The sequence below is a fragment of the Schistocerca nitens genome, chromosome 5 (assembly GCF_023898315.1).
Source record: "Schistocerca nitens isolate TAMUIC-IGC-003100 chromosome 5, iqSchNite1.1, whole genome shotgun sequence".
In the NCBI taxonomy this organism is placed as follows: Eukaryota; Metazoa; Arthropoda; class Insecta; order Orthoptera; family Acrididae; genus Schistocerca; species Schistocerca nitens.
Window position 1 is genome coordinate 450,696,644 of NC_064618.1, and position 17,078 is coordinate 450,713,721.

Consider the following 17,078-nt stretch of genomic DNA (forward strand, 5'->3'; position numbering starts at 1 on the left):
CACTGCTATTCCCTTATTCACATGCCTCCATCATCGTCGACTGGTACTGTGGTGGACCAAGGACATAGCAGTCACTGTACAGACTGCCAATCCTATCCTGCCACATTTCTCTGGCAGAAACACTGGGTTGAACAGATGCCCCTCTGTTTCAACCCCACCAAGCTGAGCCCTGTAATTAACCCTTCCTTCACTGATGGAAATCCTTGCAGGCTCTTGCCTCTTCATACGACACGGGCCCAGGCTTGGATTCTATCCATAACCATATTATGCAACAGTTGGACGTCCCAGAGGCAACGTATGTTCAGGGTCGAAAACCACATTTGGCCACTGGTGCCCCCCCCCCCCCCCCCCCCTCCTCTTCCCGCCAATGATGAGACAGTATAGCTATCCCCGATTTTAAGCCTGGGAAGAACCCAATGTCTCTGGACAAGCTACTGCCCGATAAGCCTGATGAATATTCTTTGTAAACTGCTTGAGGGGATGGTTAACTTCTGGTTATGTTTGGTACTTGAATTTTGAGGCCTTTTGTCCCCATATCAGTGTGGCTTCTGGGAAGGACACTCTCCAGCTGACCATTTACTCAGGTTAGAAACTGCAGTCCGGCGGGCTTTTACAAATTGCTGGCACCTTGTTGCGGTCTTCTTTAACCTACTCTGCATGCGACACGACTTGGCACCATCACATTTTAGTTACCATCCATGATTGGGGCTTTCGCGGCCCCCTTAAGATTTTTATCCGAGAATCTTTATCTAGAGTGTATGTGTCCCAGGTAAACCGGTAATTTTTTCATCTGGGAGAAAACCGGGGAAAACCCAGAAATTTTACATTGGGGCAATCCAAATGAAGTGGTCCAATAAAAATTAAATTGGTTGCTTGACCATTTTTTAATTTTTTATGTGTGATTACCCTGTATTTGAGAAGTTGAAAACAGTTTTTTAAAATAATTTATCTTGCACCTTTACTGGATGGTGGCCATTTTTATTTGTAGGCGCGCAACGATTTTTTAGTCTGGAGACATTACAGAAAATTTGAATATGTCTACACTGGGTTAAGTTACAACATTGAAATTGACATGATTGTTTTTAGAAAAGTGTCCTCTACAACATTGTCTATTACACAAAATACCCTAAATTCAAAAATAACCAGTCAAAATGAACTCCAAGTTGGTATCCAAATTTTCAAAAAATCCCCTTTTTTAGGCCCAAAAATAATAAACAAGGAGTGGTTTATGAGAGTCTATTTTTTTCCTATAGTTAGATATCATACATTACTAGCCTCATATAGAGCAAGAACACTTACGAATGTTTCCTTAATTTTTTATGAATTTTTGAAATTTCAAAATTTTCATTTTTTGTGAAGTTTGGGGTTAGTTATCTGAGGTGGGACTGAATATAAAAATGATTTTTGCACAGTTTGTACACCTATATGATAGCAACATACTGTAAAAATTTCAACATTGATATCTGACTGTGAACAAAGATATGAATTTTTGAAAATGAGGAGATAATTCACATTACAACTGATCTCGTGGCTTTGCCTGTTCATGTGAGATATTTGTGGGATATAATCAATTATTATTGAAGTAAGGTACTGAATTATATACAAAAAGTGGAAACATCACTGAAATTAACATTTATATTATTTTGACATGCTTAAAATAAATATTTTCAATTAATATCCTTAGAGATGCAAGTGTTCCTAAACCTGGTAGTGAATGTTAAGAACACTTATTTCTTCAGACAGCTTCTGTGACATAGATTAAGATCTCCCACTTGCTGTGTTAAGTTCAAGCACTGAAAGTTTCCTTTAAACATTTTTCATTGGTATCCAAACTTTGTCATTAGTAGATTTCTTGAATGATGTTCTTGGGCCAGCAGGGTGGTAAAAATGCACAAAACATCATTGTTTTCCAAACTTGTTCTTTCTACCTCTGCAAGCCACCACTGCCCATCATACACACATGCCACTATGTCGTTCAACAGTAAAGACAGAGATGTAATTTTACTGACACAATGATCATAAATTTCGGTTTCTGATGTTACATAGCATCGAACTAAGTTTCCTGCAATACCAAGGAATTTGTGGAAATGCCATATTCCTTTTACTGCTATACAGTTTTCAAATCTGGTTTGAAGTGTTGTTTTTGTATGCAGAACCACTTGTTTCTTGATCAGAAAATAGGTTATGTCTTTAATATTATCCTTGCAAAAGACATACATGTCCTGTACTCTGAGAATTTGGTCTGTGGTTGGTCTTTGTAGGCTGGCATTACTTACTTCACATTTTGTTGTACCTCCTACTCCATCAATGCATTTTTACCATGGCAAGATGCAAAAAAGTGCCATTCAGCCTCCAACCCAATCTTCTTTGTGGTTGCGCAGATTTGAAAAATTCTTTTTGTTCTTACATTAACCACCACTTCCATCTGAAAAGTAGATCAGCTTCTCAACCTTCTTTTATGTAATTTGTTACATACTTTTGAAACACATGTACAGCCAGTGTTGTGCTCCAAGTAGTCGCTTAGAATGCAAATTGAAGAACTGCGAACTTCATCTTTCTCATTTTTAAAGTAGAGATAAATGGATGTACTGTTGCCTGGTCATTGACCCAGTGGTACTTGTAGTATTGCATCCTGAATCAAAAATGTAAAATTTTCTGCAAAATCAGCTAGCATTATGCATTCAATTTCATGAAGTTGTGGTCCCCCCCCCCCCCAACCCCACCCCCCACTCCCACCCCCCACCCCTTCAAGAAACTTACTTTGGATTTTAGAAACATAGTGGTGACTTTTGAATTTTTGAAGTAAGTTATCAATTAAAGATTCCAAGTACTCTTCCTGAGATTTAACCACTGTTATCATTTCTGCCCTGTTAGTTGTGATCCACTGTTTGAAGGTAATACTATCTGCCATTTTCTCCTCATATTCGTGAAACAATTCAATAAAGGTTTCCTTACCAGGGCATTTAGTACACAAGCTCATCATGCACTCAAAACTGCCGGCCAGTGTGGCCGAGTGGTTCTAGGCGCTTCAGTCTGGAATCGCGCGACCGCTACGGTCGCAGGTTTGAATCCTGCCTCGGGCATGGATGTGTGGGATGTCCTTAGGATGGTTAGGTTTAAGTAGTTCTAAGTTCTAGGAGACTGATGACCTCCGCTGTTAAGTACCATAGTACTCAGAGCCATTTGAACCATTTTTGCAGTCATAACTTAGTGTCACAGACCATTAAATCTAGTAACTCTTTGTAGTTAAGATCACTGAGTTTTGCACCCACAATCATCAGTTTGACATTTTGATGATGTAAACGTACTCATATGGAGTGTGTCCCTGAGGATCCAGCCAAAATACACCACTTAGGGCAGAGGTCAGAAAATTTTGACCTTCCAATTTTGCATTCAGGGTGAGAATTTTTGAAAGCTACATAAAGTTCATTTAAATTTGACAGCACTAGTTGTTTCTGCTTTGTTACTTTAACTCCATTTATAGCAATTCTTTTGCTATCTTTGCAAGCTGGGCACATTCTACTGTTTTCATCATCTTCAAAAAACTGCCGGATCTTTTTAATTGTTTTACTCCTTTCTCCTTTCCTAAAACTGGAAGAATGCCTTGCTCTTTCACTAATTTTCGAGTTAGTTTAACCAAAAATGATGAAAAACTTTGAATTCAGTGTGTCATGAGAACAGACCAAGTTGGGTTTCACATGATTGATGTCTTCGGAATCCATGCTGGTTGGCATTGAGGTGGTCATTCTGTTGAAGATACTTCATTATGTTTGAGCTCAGAACATGTTCTAAGATAGTTTAACAAATTAATGTCAAGGATATTGGACAATACTTTTTTCAATCACCTCTACTATCCTTCTTGTAAAAGTGTGTGACCTTTGCTTTTTTTCCAAAAACTGGGCACGATTTTTTGTTCGAGGGATCTACATTAGATTGTATTTTGAAGAGGAGCTAACTCAGCCGCAAATTCAGTATAGAATCTGACAGGGATTCCGTAAGTGTGTGACCTGTGCTTTTTTCCGAAAACTGGGCACACTTTTTTGTTCAAGGGATCTAAAATAGATTGTACTTGGAAGAGGGGCCAACTCAGCTGCAAATTCAGTATAGAATCTGACAGGGATTCCATAAGGCCATGGAACTTTGTTCAGTTTTAATGATTTCAGCTGTTTCTGAACACCACTGACACTAATAATGATTTCATTCATCTTTTCAGTGCTATGATGATTAAATTGGGACAATTTTCTTGGGTTTTCATATGTAAAAGGAACATTTGAAAACTGAGTTAAGCAGTTATGCATTTCAACTTTTCTTCACTACCCTCAATTTCAGTTCCTGTCTCATTCACTAAGAACTGGACGGTAACTTTGGTGCAACTAACAGCCTTTACATACAAGCAGAATTTCTATATTCTGCTACAGTAGTGATTGAAGGCATGACTCATTGCTTTCTTGATAGCCAAACATATTTCATTCAGTATGTCCCGATCTATAGCCCTACACTTTAAGACTTGTTACTCAGTAACCTCTGTTTCTTCATCTATATTTCTTTAAATAATTCTTTACAGTGACTGTATACCATGCAGGTTCCCTCCATTCTGAAGTGTTCTGCTGGTCACATATGTATCTGGTGCATGGTCAGTTATTTTTTTAAACTTGAGCCATGGGTCCTGTACATGCTCCTGCCCTCTGCTGAAAGTTTCCAACTAGCTAACTAACTCAAGTTGCTCAGTGATATATGGTACTACTGGTATTTTATCTAGTTTACAGCTTGTTTTAACTGTCCTTTATACATTGGTAATAGTTTTTGTCACAACTGCATCACGGTCACTGATGCCACTTGTGAGTATGTGAGTAGACCAAATCACTGAGATGTGTTTACATAATGGAGTTATTTTCAATTTATTGAGTACCTGTTTGCAGTTGTTAAGTGAGCAGTTATGTAAAATAAGTTAATTTGTAAGTGTGGTGTTGTCAGACACCTATGCAATGTTGGTGGGAAAGGGACTGGATTAGTAAATGTGGCACCTTGCTGCTGTCTATTGTTTACAGTGTATTGTAAAGCTGTGTAACTGTGTTTTAGTCTTCTGTTGATGAAATAATGAATCAGCAAAAATTTACTTCACTTGTGCACCATTAATTGTATTACTGGTAGATTGTATAAATTTCTTCCATTCAGGAATTGCTAACACTTTACACTAGGCAACAGTTAATGATGGCACTTACCACCCACCCACATTATATCTTTCAAGATGAGTGTGAATATGTCTAATGGAATTTGACTGATCGTGTTAAAGTCTAGAATAGTAATCTGCTGTCATGACGATGGCGAAATGCTGGAGATCTGGGCAGACAAGGCTAAACTGAAATTGATACATGACCCAAAGTTGCCTGCATCATTTAACAGCGGAAGATGGAAACGAGGATATAATCCAGATAACATCTTTGTCTCCGAAAAGGTATCCCTGCAATCTGTAAAGCAAATCGAGGACCCAATTCCAAGATCGCAACACAGAGCAATAACTTGCTGCGTTACTGCAGTAATCAAATCAGATGTAATGCCCTTCAAGAGACGCTTCAATTTCAAAAAAGCTCATTGGGATCTTTTCACAGAGGACCTTGATAAGGAGATCTTGGAAATTAAACCAGAGATACAATCATATGAGACTTTTATAGACCTTGTCAAGAAAATCTCTCGACGGCGCATACCTAGAGGGTGCCGCACCCAGTATATCGCTGGACTCAATGGTAGCAGCAAGGAAGCTCTGAAAAAGTATGAAGAACTGTACAATAAGGACCCCCTCTCAGAGGAAACGATCCAGGCAGGTGAGGTACTGATGTCTGGTATCTCTGAAGCGAGAAAGGAAAAGTGGTGCAACCTCCTACAAGAGACGGACATGAAGCACAGCAGTAGGAAGACATGGAAACTGGTCAAAAGTCTCAACAACGACCCAACAGAACCACAACCAAATTACAGTGAAGTTACACCTGATCAGATAGCTCACCAACTACTCATGAACTGAAAAACTAAAAGGAAGAGCAGGAATAGCAAAATTAAAAGAAAATTGAACGAGGAGATAAGCTTCCTAGCTCGCCCGTTCTTCATTCAGGAGCTACAAGATGCCATCAACGATTTGAAAAACAATAAGGCCACTGGCCTTGACGATCTGAGATCTGAGCAAATTAAACATTTTGGACCGGGAGTACAAGCATGGATCCTAGAGCTAATGAATAACTGTATCACAACAATGCAAATTCCTAAACTGTGGAGGAAAGCTCGTGTTATTGCGTTATTAAAACCAGGGAAAGACCCAGCTGAAGCTAAAAATTTCCGGCCTGTCTCACTGCTTTGTCATTTATTTAAAGTGCTGGAGCAAATGATCCTCAAACGCATAGCTGATAATGCGGACAAAGCCCTTATTAACGAACAAGCTGGATTTCGACCAGGAAAATCATACTGTGGCCAAATCCTTAATCTCACACAGTACATCGAAGACGGCTGTCAGAGAGGAGAAGTAACTGGGGTCGCATTCCTGGATCTCAGTGCGGCATATGACACAGTTAAACATAAGTTGCTTACCCAGAAAGTGTATAATGTCACTAAGGACTACACCCTTTCTATGTTCGTGTAATGCATGCTACAGAACAGACACTACTATGTAACCTTACAATCTAAAAACAGCTGATGGAGGACACAGAAAAATGGACGTGCACAGGGTAGTGTCTTGGCTCCAATATTATTTAACATCTATACCAATGATCTTCCCATCAGCCACCAGACGCGATTGTTCATATATGCTGATGATGCAGCAGTGGCCACTCAGGATAAAACCTTTGAATAAGTAGAGGAGAATCTCACAGGAGCCGTAACAGAACTTGCTACCTATTACGACGGCAATAATCTCAAACCAAACCCTAGTAAATCTCAAGTATCTGCCTTCCATCTTAGGAACAAACAAGCCAAACGGAAACTCCGAGCCATGTGGCAAGGGGAAGAGCTGAAACATACAAACAGCCCAAAATACCTGAGAGTAACACTAGACAGAGCACTTACTTTTAAGCAGCACTGTCACAACACTAAAAAAAAAGGTCTGTGCCAGGAACAACATACTGCAGAAGCTAACAGGTTCATCGTGGGGAGCTCAATCACATGTTTTGCGCACCACGGGTCTGGTGCTGAGTATCTCAGCAGCGGAATATGCGGCGCCAGTTCGGAGGAACTCTGCTCACACTAAACAAGTTGACGTCGCCGTAAACGAAACTGTACGTATTGCCACAGGATGCCTCAAACCAACTCCCACAGACATCATTTATCCCATCATAGGCATAGCACCACCCACTATCCGCAGACAAGTAGCCGCCGAGATCGAAAGATCAAAACAAAAGAATGATGCTCGACACCCGATGCATATGCACCGAAAACAACGTGTCCGGTTGAAATCCCGCAGGAGTTTCATTGAAACTACTGAAGAGCTCGCCACCAAGCCCGTCGCAAGGCGGCTATCTCTTTGAGAAGAAATGGTGCCACAATCCACAATGGAACTACTTGAGGAGGGATCTGCAGGATTTCAACTACCTTTTACAACTTGGAGGTCATTAAACCGGCTGCGCACTGGAGTAACTGGGTGCAAATCAAACCTATTTAAATGGGGTTACAGTGACAGCGATAGGTGTGAATGCGGAGCAATACAGGACTTGGGCCACCTACTGATTTGCCCAGATATGTCTATAACATGCACTAAAGGTGATATTTTGAAAGTCAATGACAAAGCAAACTACGTTGCTAAGTACTGGGAAGGGAAGATATAATTGGTGCATCCGGATACGGAAGAAGAAGAAGAAGAAGAAGAAGAAGAAGGCCTTGCTTGAGTTACGTGAAAGTAACTGAAATTGTATAACACATAGGTGACTCACTTCTATTGCAGAGGGAGACAGTTTAAGTATCTGAGCCTCTTCAGATGTTGGGACAGCAGAGACTGAGGTGATGTGTTTGATACCCCTCATGCTGTGAAAAGTATTCCAGACAGCTATAGTAGAGACAAAGAAATCAACATACGATATTGCAAGGCCTGTGTTACTCTGATTAAGATGCAGAATTCCTTTGGACATGCATGCATGTCCAAAGATACTTTGCATTGTAATCAGAATAACACTAGCACTCCAGTATCTTATTTCTCTGCCGATTCTGGGTGTGCGACTTTCAAGTACAACATATGACCTGCATAGGAATATACATAATAAATGTAAGAGTGTAGGTTGTAGATGCGTGGTTGACAAAATATGGAAGTTTGGGTCTGGCCGTCAGTCGTGCACGGATAGCCAAATGGTGAGGCAACTGCTCGTGATAAGCTGGAAATCCTGGTTCGTGCCCCAGTCCGACACAAATTTTCATTGTTGTCATTCCATTCTACAGCTGATGGTTGTCCTTATTTGCAGTTGCAAATACATTTAATGTATGAAATCAACATTGTCAAATACATAATTGACAATATGTAACACTTGGAAAAGGTGCTTCAGTGCGATACACAGTTGATAGCTCCAGCTGTTAAGCTTTTTTTACACAGGAGCTCACTTCACTACCACAAGTAAGTACTGAGTTAATAACTCCACTATATAAATATGAGCGCAGTGAGTTTGTTTCTCACATAACAGTACTGGACAGCAAATGCTGGGGATGTATATAGTCTGTCCATAAACTGAAAAGTGAGCAGTGTTCATGGTGGGGAAGTTGCCTTTCCCAGAAGAACGTTACAGTTGCTGTGCAGGATGACTAAGAATCAATTTCTCCTCTAGCAGTTTAGAACAATGTGCAAAGATTTACATAGATTCTGTCCATATCCAGGATTGGTATTAGTGTTATTTGTAACTCTTACCTGCATTCCGTGTAGTGTTAAAGCATTTTGTGCAAAATAAATACAGTATAACCTCGCTTTTACGTTCCCGGAATTAACGTTTTCCCGCCATTTATGACATTTTTTATCAGTCTCGTCAAATTTCCTGTGTCCACAATGTTAATTTGCACCTGATTTTGCGTCAACATATTTATAATTTTCTGGCATTTTGCACATTATGAAAAAATGTTTGTGGAGAAAAAATGGCGCTGACATGATTTTGGCAGTCCAGAAGTGTTTTCAAATATTACATGGTTAAGTTTCTTGACACCAGGGCACTCTACTCAGCGGGTTTGAAACGGTAAACGTGTAAAAGTTTGAACAATTTGTGCCGTATCTCCCGCTGCTGCCAAGCTCTGCTTGGCATTGTGGCTCATGGGAGTAACTAGGTTTGTTCGAATGAAGATATCATGACCAATCACAACCATTTCCAAACCGTCTCTGCTGCACAAACGCAGTTTCATGATTGTTGTGATTATTGTTACACGTTTGTCGGACCATATTTAGCGTGTTTTTCCATATGGCCGCTTGTAGCGCTAGTTCACACCATCATACACTTTGCATTGTTCAGATGTTTTTAGTTTAAACATAACGCCTGTTACATATTTTATTTATGCTGAGCAAAGCGTGTTTCGAGAATTTATTCTCATTGTCAAGTGCAGTATTTATGTATGTATTTTTATGGTATGTTACACAAACAATGTGAGTGATAGATTTTTTTCTGTGTGTGTGCGTGTGTGGTTTTCCATGTAACTGACAACTGATAAGGCACAGTACCTGATAACCACTAGAAGACGACTACAGTGCAAGAGTTGGAGAATAACACATATTCAAGCCCACACAAAATACTTATTTACATATTTGCACTTGACAACGAGAAAATATTCTCGAGAAGCGTCATGCCAAGCATGAAAAAATACGTAACTAGTGCAGTATATCATTATTTAAATAATGAATGATAGCTGCAGGCTTTCAAAAACATTGATTATGACATGTGAAATTCAGTCCAATGTTCCTACTTCCCAGACAGTTATCAGTTCCGGTTTCATTAGAGATAATAAACCTTCATAGTCCCTGACAAGTCTTTTGATGCCTGTTATGTACATATATGATACATAAAGTGCAAGGGAGTATCCTATATGTAACTTTTACACCTTAAAATGTTATTTCCAACATTTTACATTTTCTCAAGTTTTAACCATTTTTTTTGAAGTGCCTTGAAAAATGTAAAAGCGAGGTTTCACTGTATTTCCTGGGCATCTGCACACTTTGCCACCAGTGAGTCATAAGGCGCGCTGTGGAGGACCCGTACAACTATGTGAAACACCGTGTAGTTGCTTCTCATGACATAGTGGGGTAGATGGTAGCAAGTCACCTGCTTGACCTCCTGTTTGAAGGCCTATGAAGGAGGGAAGTGCATTAACATAATCTAGTGACCTATGTTCCCTCATGCTTCTACCTCACACATCTCCCCCCTGTTAGAACCCTGGAACGTAATTTATTGCTTAATATAGCTGCACTGCATTTAGATTCAATACATTTAATGTTTTATACCCCACTTCATTCAAAGATAAACGTTAATTTTATCCAGTAAGAACAATATTTTTAATGACCTGCAGTGTTCCATTCGCTGAATGTGGAAACTATTAATCGTAGAGAAAAAAATGATAGAACCTTTTTTTGTAGGAAACTTAATATAGTTCAATTTTATATTAGGAAATATTTTCCTAGAAGCCCAAGTTTTAGGATTATTCGAGAAGAACATGATAAAGTGATCTTTAAACCCATCTGATCCCAGGTGCTCTCACCCCCACCAGTCAGGATTTTTATTATGTTGTTTGGGACACTCCCTCCTAGCATGTGCAAAAATTTGCTACTATACGATTTTTTCTTCTAATTTTCTTTCATTTTCTGGGCTGTTTCCTCTGTTTTAATTGATTTTAGCCTGTTTGCCTCTTCCTGCCGCGTCTTATTTTCCATTTTAGAAGTAGCACTCTGTTAATTAGTGGGTGCTATCCTCCTCTTTAAAGCTTTTCCTATGTTGGATGGGTGGTGGGATGGCTATAAGAGGGCCTGCTCCTTAACACACATAGCCCAGTGGGACACTAATGTGCAGCCTTAATTATTTGTCTCACCTTGTCGTATTATTGACAATCCAGCTGATATCGATTTCATTTTCAGTTTTTTCTGTTTTAATTTTTTGGATCTCTTGGCTAGACAGCTTTCTTTATTTTATGTCTGTCTTCGCTGATAATCATGTTGACTAGGATTGCCTGCTGGCAGGGTTTCTTATGCACAATTGAGTTTGGGGAACCACTTGTCTGCTTTAACCTATGTACAGACCGAATCCATATACTTTTACTTCTCCATTAACCGTTTTTTCAGCTGTGGCACCGTTATTACCTTCACTTCTTTCCTTTTACATCTCCTACATACTTTCATTATCTGAGGACATTTGTAGTGGATATCACTACCTCTGGTGAATGAACCCTAGACTGAGGGACTGATGACCTTGCTCTTTGGTGCCTTACCTCCAACCAACCATACCTGTTCTGTGTAGCCATACTGTTCACATCATGTTTCCTGTTGTGCTGTAGTGATTTGGTCACATTATATTTGTGTTTTCTGGTGATGATTTAGGTTTATGTCACTTTGGTTCAGTTCTGGATTTTGTTTAAAAGCTATTCCATTTCACTGTATTCAAACCTGAAGATGCTTGTTACAGACTGAAATCAATGGACTGAGAACAGTATTTTTTGATTATGAATGGAAATAAAGAAAGAACTTAAAGAACGTGTTCTTTAGACTCTGTGCAAAGCGAAACTTGCCTTTTGTTAATAGTTTATGTAACATTATTAATAGCCATTATTAAAGGTCATGATAAATTAGGGGTGCTCATAACTGTGTAATAAATGTAATTTAACCATTTTTGTATAATTCAAACACTTTTAAGAAGTTACATGTTTCTGAGATAACATTAATGAATTTTTGAAATCGGTTGCATAATTTTATCAGCTGATTCAGTTTATTTTATTTTGTTCTGACTTGCTACCGGTATTTGAAAATACAATTTTTTCATTATGATAAATGCAATTTTTTCTGGAATAATAGACATTATATAGACAAGCGTGTTTTTTAAGTGTACATTACAGTTTTGAGTGCATTTTCATATAGTGCAGTTGGGAGAGATAGCTTGTCAACCAGTTTTGTGCTGTTTATCCCAGAATGTATTTTTAGCTATAATTCTGGTTTGTTGCTAAAAAATGGCTGTCATTTCATACATGTGTGACCCCCAAAAGTAATTCCGTAGCTAAGGATTAATTCTTGTGGGAGTAATATGAAATCAAAAGTCATGTGTGAATAATATGATAATAAGACACAGTCTATTACGCGCCAATACCATAATTCTAAGACTGAAATGAGTTGAAAACATTAAAACTTGTATAGTATACAAAACCAAAATTGATACAGCCAGAAGAAAAGACCATCAGTTGATACGTAACTTAACCAATATTAATTTGGTATCAACTGAATGTTAGAAGTAACAATTGTATAGGATGTCAGATATTATATGATGCTGATACTTGATAGTGTTGGTTGAGTAGATAAACAAGGATATAGAGCTCTTCACGGGGCAATAAGTGTGGAAAAGAATGCAGGTCTGCAGTGATCAGGCAGTGGACTGAAAACCATAAATAGTTTATTTATGTTGTTCTGTGCTGATGCTTTTCACGAATAAGGAAAAGCTGCCCATTTCATCATCATCATAATTATTTTCATAATCATCTTGACCACCACCATTTTTCTGTACCCAGGGCTGCACACATTCAATTGTCAATCTTCACACACAAATTTATTCAGAACGTGGAAATATGTTTACAAGGATGTCTCATAAATTTGTGATTATTATTTCACATCATTCAGTTCTTTTTTAAAAATGTTTCTCTATTTATTTCCACAACTACCCTTATTCTAATGACTACATTTATTCTAAATACTGCCATTACTTAAAACTATTAAAGTTTCACATTGGTCTCCTGTTTAAAATAATAAAAACATTTTCACAAATACAATACAGTTCAAAAGTCAAAGAGTAAATAGATGTTTCCATATTTCACATTATATTCTTCAAATCAATCAGTACCTTGTCTACACACTTCTAAAATTAGCCTGTGTGTTACTTCAGGGTATAAGCAAGTGCCATTCCAGATTTCTTCCAGATCTGCCCAGCCATTTCAGCGTGATGGAGTAAAAAACTTGAACACTAACTTTCTATCTATCTACACTCCTGGAAATTGAAATAAGAACACCGTGAATTCATTGTCCCAGTAAGGGGAAACTTTATTGACACATTCCTGGGGTCAGATACATCACATGATCACACTGACAGAACCACAGGCACATAGACACAGGCAACAGAGCATGCACAATGTCGGCACTAGTACAATGTATATCCACCTTTCGCAGCAATGCAGGCTGCTATTCTCCCATGGAGACGATCGTAGAGATGCTGGATGTAGTCCTGTGGAACGGCTTGCCATGCCATTTCCACCTGGCGCCTCAGTTGGACCAGCGTTCGTGCTGGACATGCAGACCGCGTGAGACGACGCTTCATCCAGTCCCAAACATGCTCAATGGGGGACAGATCCGGAGATCTTGCTGGCCAGGGTAGTTGACTTACACCTTCTAGAGCACGTTGGGTGGCACGGGATACATGTGGACGTGCATTGTCCTGTTGGAACAGCAAGTTCCCTTGCCGGTCTAGGAATGGTAGAACGATGGGTTCGATGACGGTTTGGATGTACCGTGCACTATTCAGTGTCCCCTCGACGATCACCAGTAGTGTACGGCCAGTGTAGGAGATCGCTCCCCACACCATGATGCCGGGTGTTGGCCCTGTGTGCCTCGGTCGTATGGAGTCCTGATTGTGGCGCTCACCTGCACGGCGCCAAACACGCATACGACCATCATTGGCACCAAGGCAGAAGCGACTCTCATCGCTGAAGACGACACGTCTCCATTCGTCCCTCCATTCACGCCTGTTGCGACACCACTGGAGGCGGGCTGCACGATGTTGGGGCGTGAGCGGAAGACGGCCTAACGGTGTGCGGGACCGTAGCCCAGCTTCATGGAGACGGTTGCGAATGGTCCTCGCCGATACCCCAGGAGCAACAGTGTCCCTAATTTGCTGGGAAGTGGCGGTGCGGTCCCCTACGGCACTGCGTAGGATCCTACGGTCTTGGCGTGCATCCGTGCATCGCTGCGGTCCGGTCCCAGGTCGACGGGCACGTGCACCTTCCGCCGACCACTGGCGACAACATCGATGTACTGTGGAGACCTCACGCCCCACGTGTTGAGCAATTCGGCGGTACGTCCACCCGGCCTCCCGCATGCCCACTATACGCCCTCACTCAAAGTCCGTCAGCTGCACATACGGTTCACGTCCACGCTGTCGCGGCATGCTACCAGTGTTAAAGACTGCGATGGAGCTCCGTATGCCACGGCAAACTGGCTGACACGTGACGGCGGCGGTGCACAAATGCTGCGCAGCTGCCGGCCGAAGTGGCCGTGCGGTTAAAGGCGCTGCAGTCTGGAACCGCGAGACCGCTACGGTCGCAGGTTCGAATCCTGCCACGGGCATGGATGTTTGTGATGTCCTTAGGTTCGTTAGGTTTAACTAGTTCTAAGTTCTAGGGGACTAATGACCTCAGCCGTTGAGTCCCATAGTGCTCAGAGCCATTTTTTTGCTGCACAGCTAGCGCCATTCGACGGCCAACACCGCGGTTCCTGGTGTGTCCGCTGTGCCGTGCGTGTGATCGTTGCTTGTACAGCCCTCTCGCAGTGTCCGGAGCAAGTATGGTGGGTCTGACACACCGGTGTCAATGTGTTCTTTTTTCCATTTCCAGGAGTGTATATCCGAATCCCGCTCCAGCTACTGCCGGGTCTGGGTGCTGACGAGTCCTCTCCATTTGGCTTGGTCCTCCCACCACTTTTCTTCCTCCACTTGCTGCCAGGTCACACCTCTCCTTTCAACAGATATTCTCACTCCCATTTTCCACCGTGTTCTTGGGCACCCTCGAGGTCTTTTCCCATCCATCTTTAGTTCTTCCATAATTTTGGGGAGTCTCTGCCCATGCATCCTCTTAACATGCCCATACCATCTTAATCTCTTTCTTTCAATTTCTTCTCTCATACTTTCTTGTTTGAGGTCCTTTCTAATCTCTACATTCCTTACTCTGTCCATTCTTGTTTTTCCCTTAACTGCTCTGAGAAATTTCATTTCCCCTGCTTGCAGTCTGCTCCAGTCCCTTTCTGTCATTGTCCATGTTTCTCCACCATAGGTGACAATAGGGATGTAATAATTCTTATACATAAGGAGTTTTGCTCTTTCTGAAACTTCATTATTCCAAATCAGATGTTTTATTGTTTGGTAGAAATTGCCTCCCTTCTGCAACCTCCTATTAATTTCGTTAGTTATTCTTCCATCCCTAGATATTTCACTCCCTAAATAAGTGAAACTTTCTACCACTTTGAGGGGTTCTCCATTCAAGGTAATATTTCCGTTAATTCCTTTCTCTCTTCCAAATACCATTACTTCACTCTTGTCTTTATGCATTTTTAATCCATACCTTTTCATTATTTCCTTCCACGCATCAAGCTGTAACTGTACATCTACCTCTTCATCACCCCATATTACCATATTATCTGCAAAAATCATCTTTTTGTCTTTTTCTTTTACTATATCTTTAACTGCCCTATTCATTCCCTCCATCACAACATTAAAAAGTGCAGGAGATAGAACACTTCCTTGCTTAAGTCCTTGTCTTATTTCGAAGTATTCAGAGTTCCCCAATGGTGTTCTAATTCTACAATTGTGGCCTCTGTACATTGTCTTTATAACATTAATGTATCCATCTTCTATATCTATCTTCTTCAGTTCTTCCCAGAGTCTTTCCCTGTCAACTGAGTCATATGCCTTTTCTATGTCTATAAAAACCATTATCACCCTTTTGTTGTACTCCCAACTTTTTTCCATCCGTTGACGGATATTAAATATCAGGTCGATTGTGCTCCTTCCTTTCCTAAACCCATACTGTTCTTCACTCAGCTCCTTTTCTATCTTTTCACTTATTCGATTTAGTAAAATTCTTTCAAAAATCTTGGCTGTATGACTCATGATGGTTATTCCTCTGTAGTTTTTACAAAGTCTTTTATTGCCTTTCTTGAAGATGGGAACAATGTCTCCTGTTCTCCAGCCGTCAGGTATTTTACTATTTCTCCACACGCTTGATAGTACTCTATATAGCCACTGCATTCCCACTGGACCTGCTGCTCTTATGTCCACTGATACTTCATCAGGTCCTGAGGCTTTACCCCCATTCATCTTCTTCACAGCTTTTTCCATTTCTTCCTGTGTAATTTGTCCTAATTCTGCTTCCCAACTTCTCTCAATTTCTCCATTATTTGTTGTTTCCTCATGTACCTGCTCCTCAGCGTTTAACAGCTTCTTAAAATGTGCTTTCCAGAGGTCTTTTATATTCCCTGGATCTTCAATAATGGTACCGTCCTCTGTTTCCATCTTTACTGGTACTTCAGAAGCCTTCCTTTTATTTTTCATCATTTTATAGAACATTTTCTTATTGCTCTTCACATCTTCTTCAAGTTTTTTTGTAAGCTCTTCCCATGCCTTTTCCTTTGCTGTTTCCACTATTTCTTTGCACTTCTTCTTTTCCTCTATATATCTTTTATGGTCTTCGTCATTTTTAGTTTTCCACCATTTTCTCCATGCTCCATTTTTTCTTTTAACTGCTTGGATTGTGGTATCATCCCACCAACTTGTCTGTCTTATTTTTTCCTTTCCAGATGTTCTGCCACATACTTTTTGTGCTGCTTCGACTAAAGTGTCTTTGAGTAAACTCCATTCTTTTTCTACATCGCAGAAAACTTCTTTTGAAAATTTTTGTGTTATTAATTCTCTGTACTTCCCAGCACATTCACTCTCCTTCAATTTCCAATCCCATATCCTCATCTCTTTCTTCTGTTTTCTATTTTTTACACACTGATTCATTTTCCATTGTCCCACCAGTAATCTATGGTCTCCATCTACACTCACACTTGGAATTACCTTCACATTTGTTACTTTCTCTCCCCATTCCCTATCTACTAGAATATAATCAATTACACTCTTCGT

At 40.3% G+C, this 17,078-nt stretch overlaps 1 protein-coding gene across 1 annotated transcript in view; it reads left to right on the forward strand.

Moving 5' to 3' along the window:
• The window catches only part of LOC126259262 (mucin-12), a 310,106-nt gene that overhangs the window by 118,194 nt on the left and 174,834 nt on the right, over window positions 1–17,078 (forward strand). The window lies entirely within an intron of this gene.